Genomic DNA, 6,000 nt, shown 5'->3' with positions numbered 1-6,000 from the left:
GTGTTACCCATAAAATTCAACCTAAATTTTGCTTTTGTTTTGTTTGGTGATGGTGGATGCACATAAATCCACATAAACACTAAGCAATGCACATAAACTTAGAAATGTAGTACGGAGCAGAAGGGGTCTCCCAGGCTATCTAGTCTGACCCCCGGCTCCAGCCAGCTCTGCTCATGACATGCCTGCCATGTGCATGTCCAGCCTATTCTTGAACGGCTTCAGCCACCTCCCATGGAAGCCCATTCCATACCCTAGGGCAGGGGTCGGCAACCTTTAACACTCAAAGAGCCATTTGGACCCATTTCCCACGCAAAAGAAAACACCGGGAGCCTCAAAACCCTTTTGACATTTAAAATGAAGATAACACTGCATATATCGTTTTTTTACCTTAATGCTATGTATACCTTTATTATGATTTAGCTGCAGCTCTTGTTCAGTTACTAAAAACTGTTATTTTTAATCTTACATTATAAACTAGTAGGACTCCTTTCATATATTTTGAACAGGAGAAGCGCTTCCTGAAGAGTCAAAGTCAGTGCTAAAGGGCTGCATGCATTAAACAGCAAACCCCATAAGTTCATCAGCAGTAAAAGCAAATGAATCTACCCACGTATCATTACACGTTTGGTTTTCTTCAGAAATTTTTCTTTTCTTCGATGTATCCATGGTTGGCCTGGGGGGGCGGGGGGAGCTCAGTAAATTAGCACGGATCCGGATCCGCAGTGGCTGTGCCAGAGATATAGGTGTGTTTAGTGACTGATTAACAGATAAACAGTCAAGTGCTGTGAATTGTGACAGGTCCCAAGCGCAGCTTTTAACATTCAGATGATTCAGATGAAGGAGATTACATTGGGACAAAGAGAATCTTTTCAGCAGTGTAACATGAGAGCCTGCAGGAAGCTTGTTGAGCAGATCAGCGGCTGTGCCAGTGTGTGTTTTGAACAACCGAGCTTCAGCAGAGGGGTTCAAGAGCCATGTACACAGGCACAGAGCAAAGCTCTCTGGGCAGTATAGAAATTAATTAATTAAATAAAGTTGTAACCCTCTCCTGTTTTGCCACACTGCTGCTTCTGTTTTTTTTCTTAACAGGAAAACATCTCTCAGTTACACAATGTTTTTTATTTGGTAAGACCAGGAGTGCCCACCTTGCGTCGTGGGCTGTACCACTTCAGATGCTACGTGTTTCTAGATACAAAAAGGATCTGCGTATAAAAAACTACTAATCAAGTAGAGATCTAAGCTAGAACCTTGCTTTGGATGGTCTATCTTGACACCCACATTTTCAGTGTGAAAGGATTTTTTTTAATGGAGTTACAGGCCCACATGTAAGTCTTCTCGGCAGTTTGAAACAGCACAGCCCTAGATTGCCATCTTAGTGAAAACTAGGCCAGAGAGAGAGAGGGTGGGACTGAGGGAGGAAAAACTTGCTTTGTCAACATATGAGTTGCAGCATGTCCCAGAATTAATCTGTTCGTTTTATTTTATAGGTCTTGTAAACATTCCTTATTGAAAGGAAGACTCAGAAGACTGGCAACCGTACAGTGGCAACCTCTTTTTCTGTGAAGATGCACTTAACAGGCAGCACATGGTAGATGCCATCTGAAGTACCAAATTAACCGGAAGAAGAAAAGCAACTTCAATCAGTTCAGCTCAACATTGCAAGTCTTCTACTAAATGCCTACTTGACATCCTTGCCCTGGACTTCTCTACCTTTTGCACAAGGTATGAATGTTACTCACTTGCATATGTGATTTACAAGAGTGTCCTTCAATCAAGCACAGTGAGCATTATCCTCTTCTAATTAACATTTAGAGGACACATGATTCATCCAGTTGACACTCATTTTTCTCTTACTCCCTGAAAAATGTTTTAATATTGTGAAGCCCTGAAGTTAGATTATGCGGAAGGGAGCAGAGATCAAAAGCTTATTGATTGAAAAGAAACAAGGACTTCAGATTGCAGCGATTTGGGGTGGTGGGAGAAGAGTGAATGATAAATTACAGTCAGCAAAGAATGAGTTCTCCTGCTGCATTCAAGTGAAAGACATGTTTGCTCAGGACATCTGCCCAAGGATAACACAGAATCAACAGCTATGCCATGAATGCTTCACAACTTATCCGAGAACTTGTGAATTCACTTTGGTTTTCAACTGGTGGGCCACTACTTATAAATAAGTTATTGCATCCCACCTTTAAGCAGGTCATGTTAATGCTATCGCCACCATTTTTGCTCGCTTTAAGAGGAAAGGGGAAAAACCCAAAAGCATGTGAGGCAGTGAAGAAGATGTACTTTTACAGTACAACATTACAATGGATCCCATGTAATAGGGGCCTTGCTTAAAGGAAGGACCTGGTTCTGAAAATGTTGAGTATGACTCTTCTGATATCACACATACTTACCTACCTGTCCAAGGAATGAGATCCCATAATAAACTGGCCTTTGAGGGAATTACTAAGAGACACTTATTTTGTGGGACATGCCGTCATATATACCAAGTGTAATTCCAAATACAAAAGCTAGCACCAAATGTTCAATACATATAAATATTTGATAGCTAGCTTGAGCTTTCAGTTTTAGCCTGGCTGGTTGGCCCAACCCACAACTCACTTGAGAAGGAATGTTCGATTTTTGGCTAAATTAGTCCCATTAGCCAAATCCATTGATGCTTATGTAATCATACATTCTCAAGCTGACCAGATTTGCAAATTAGCCATGTGTTCCCACTGATACCCTAGACAGAACTTCTTGGGATGGTGATTTTAGCCCTAATGTCTTAAGAACATGGAGGACCTAGAGCTGTTTTGACAATCTGGTTCTTTGACGATTATCTCCTTGAAAAACACTTAGGTAGTTTAAAAGATGGAGGACACAATGTTGTTCTTTTCAATACAGGTGAAGAGTTATGTGCTTCCAGAGAAGGGTATAGTCTTCTAAGGTAGACTGCTTTTCCTGTTGATTTCCAGAAACATCCATCACACACGTAAATATATGGTGTTTTAATGAAAGACAGTGCTAACCTTTTAACAGTGAAATCCTGTGCATTTCTACTTAGAAGGAAGTCTTTCTGAGTTCAAAATGATGTTTCCTGCTAACTAAGTGGGTTCAGTGGGGCTTATTCCCAGATAAGTGGCAGCTTAACCCAGTGTTTAAATTATAACTTACAACTTAACTGGAATTATATTCTTGGGTCTCCTTAATTAAATCTAAAGGGAAGAAAGAGCTGGGTTTCTCGCCATACCTCTCACTCAAATGCAAAGCAATCCTGGACACCACAGATGAAGACTCATCTTCCAGCAGCAGTTCAAAATGACTGACATAATGCAACAAATGTGCTGCCTGGAATAGGATATTACATTTAAATCATTGGTATTCATGCTCTAAAGCCTGTGCAGTATTCTGCAACATAATATGAAAAAACTAATGTACAAATAGGAATGATGATAAAAATGAAAAGTAGAGAGGAGAGCTAGGAAGCATTTAAGTGGGCCTTCACCATTTACCTTTTTCTCCACAAGCAGCTGCTTCTGATTCTGATCATGTTAACTTGAGTCCTGAAGTATTTCACTGCTGCTGCTTCCACATGCAAAATTCCGCTGCAGTTTAATGAATCTGATTTTCCCTTAATTTGCTCTTTCATGGAGGTAAAGATATTCTTGGCACAACATGTTTTCCTACCATTCATATTCTATTGCTGAACTTCAGAGGAGAGCACCTGCCATCATGTAGCAGTGCCCATGGACAAGAGAGAGACAATGACAGACTTTGGGAAATGCAAATATTTGCACCAAACCTTCTCTAGAAAAACCCCTGGTGGGGCAGGGCAGGGGGGCAAGAAACCCCACAAAACAGTCCTTTGTTCTTATTATGTAAATGCTGAGTGAGAATCTTTAATTCTCTTCTATTTAAACAATATGACTGCATCTATTTTTTTACCGCAGAAACAGGGAAGGGAATCCCACCTCATGAATAGATCTTTTTGCTGCATAGAACTGACAAAAACAGCTTTAATAGATGCTGCAGGGATTCTTTCCCGCCTATAACAGAAGTGCCTGTTTGGACATTTCGGCACAGGTTCCCTTGGGAAACTGAGCCATATAGATTCCCAGAAAGGTTACACACAGACTCTGCCTTAATATATCAGATTCCAGGATGGTGTTTATCCCAGTTCCACAGAGGCTGATATTAAAATTCTACAGCAAAATTTGCCTCTCTTCTTTATGTAATGCTATCGTAATTGAAGAGTGTATTATCAGACCTGGCCTGGTCCCAGGTTATCTTAAGAGTGGCCTCCACACAAATGAATCTGCTGAAACTTGAAGACTGCTTACTGAGCCGGGGTCCATGCTTGCCCACTTTCTCAAGCATCACAGGTGGGCATGAGGGACAGACCCTCTTCTGTGGTACACTGCAACAGTGGAGCGCCCTGCCACAGTGCCACAAGAAAATCCACATGGCCCCATTGATGTTCAGCTTTTGATGGACAGCTAAGACATCTCTCTTCCAATGTGATTTTCTGCAGCTCTAATAGGACTACAGGAACAAGGTGCTCCATATCCATACAAACATGGAAACAGAGTGAGTCAGAAGGGGCCTCCTGGGCCATCTAGTCTGAATCCCGGCTCTAGCTGGCTCCACTCATGACATGCCTACCATATGTATGTCCAGCCTATCCTTGAACACCCTCACTGCTGGGGCTTCAACCACCTCCCATGGAAGCCCATTCCATACCCTCGAGATTCTGTCAGGAAGTACTCCCTGGCATCTAAATCGAACCTTGGTTCCCTGATCTTTGCTCCACTGGAACATTTCCTGCCCTCCACTGCAGGGGAAAACAGGTCATGACCCATCTCCACATGACACCCTCTCATGTACCTATATGTTGCCAACATATCCCCTCAGAGTCTCCTCATCTGCAGACTGAAAAGATCCAGTTCCCTCCGTCTCTCCTCATACGGCTTTCCCTGCAATCTGGCCACCATCCTTGTGGCCCTTTGCTGCGCAGATTCCAGCCTGGCTATATCTTTCCTGTAATGTGGAGCCCAGAACTGAACACAATACTCCAGTTGGGGGCACATCAGAGTCATACAGAGTGGTAGTAATACCTCTCTTGATCTAGAAGCCACACTTCTGGCTATGCAACCAAGGGTGGCATTCGCCCTCTTGACCACCACGTCACACTGCTGACTCATGTTTAGCCTGCAGTCAACCAGTTCCCCGAGGTCCCTTTCACAAGTGCTGCTCTCCAGCCACTTTTCCCCTAAACTGTACTTGTGGCATCCATTCCTATGCCCCAAGTGCAAGACCTTGCACTTATCCACATTGAACGCCATCCTGTTGTCCCCCACCGACTTCCATAGTCCGTCCAGATCCTTCTGGATCCAGAGTACCTGCTCCTCAGTTGTGGCCATTGCCCCAGTTTTAGTATCATCTACAAATGTGAGCAGCAGACTTCTTACCCACTCCTCCAGGTCATTGATGAAAAAATTGAACAGGACCGGTCCAAGGACTTAGCCCTGGGGGACCCGCTCATCACCATCTGCCATCCCGATGATTCCCCACTAATGGTTACCCCTCTGCTTTTGGTCTGTCAACCTTGCCCTAATCCATCAGACAGTGCTCGGTCTATCTGAAAACTCCGGTTTCTCAACCAGGATATCATGGGGCACTTTGTCAAGGGCCTTGCTGAAACCCACGTAACCCACATCCACCGCATCCCTTCAGTCTAGCCACCTCAAAACCCTGTCATAGAATTCCAGAAGTTTTGAACCTTGGTATCCTGGCTACTACTCACTAGGAAAAGTCAAAAGAAGATGACAAAAGGGAGGATCATATGAAATAGATTGAATCCATAAAGGAACCCACAGCTTTGAACTTGGAAGAGCTGAATGAGCCATTATGGCCAAGACATTTTGGAAGGTTTTCATTCATAGGGTCGCCATAGGTCAAAGATGACTTGATGGTGCCTAACAACAACCAACTGACTATGATTTTCATGTTATT

Source organism: Varanus komodoensis, unplaced genomic scaffold, assembly GCF_004798865.1.
Source record: "Varanus komodoensis strain SLA01 unplaced genomic scaffold, ASM479886v1 scaffold23, whole genome shotgun sequence".
Lineage (NCBI taxonomy): Eukaryota > Metazoa > Chordata > Lepidosauria > Squamata > Varanidae > Varanus > Varanus komodoensis.
This window is presented reverse-complemented; position numbering follows the sequence as displayed.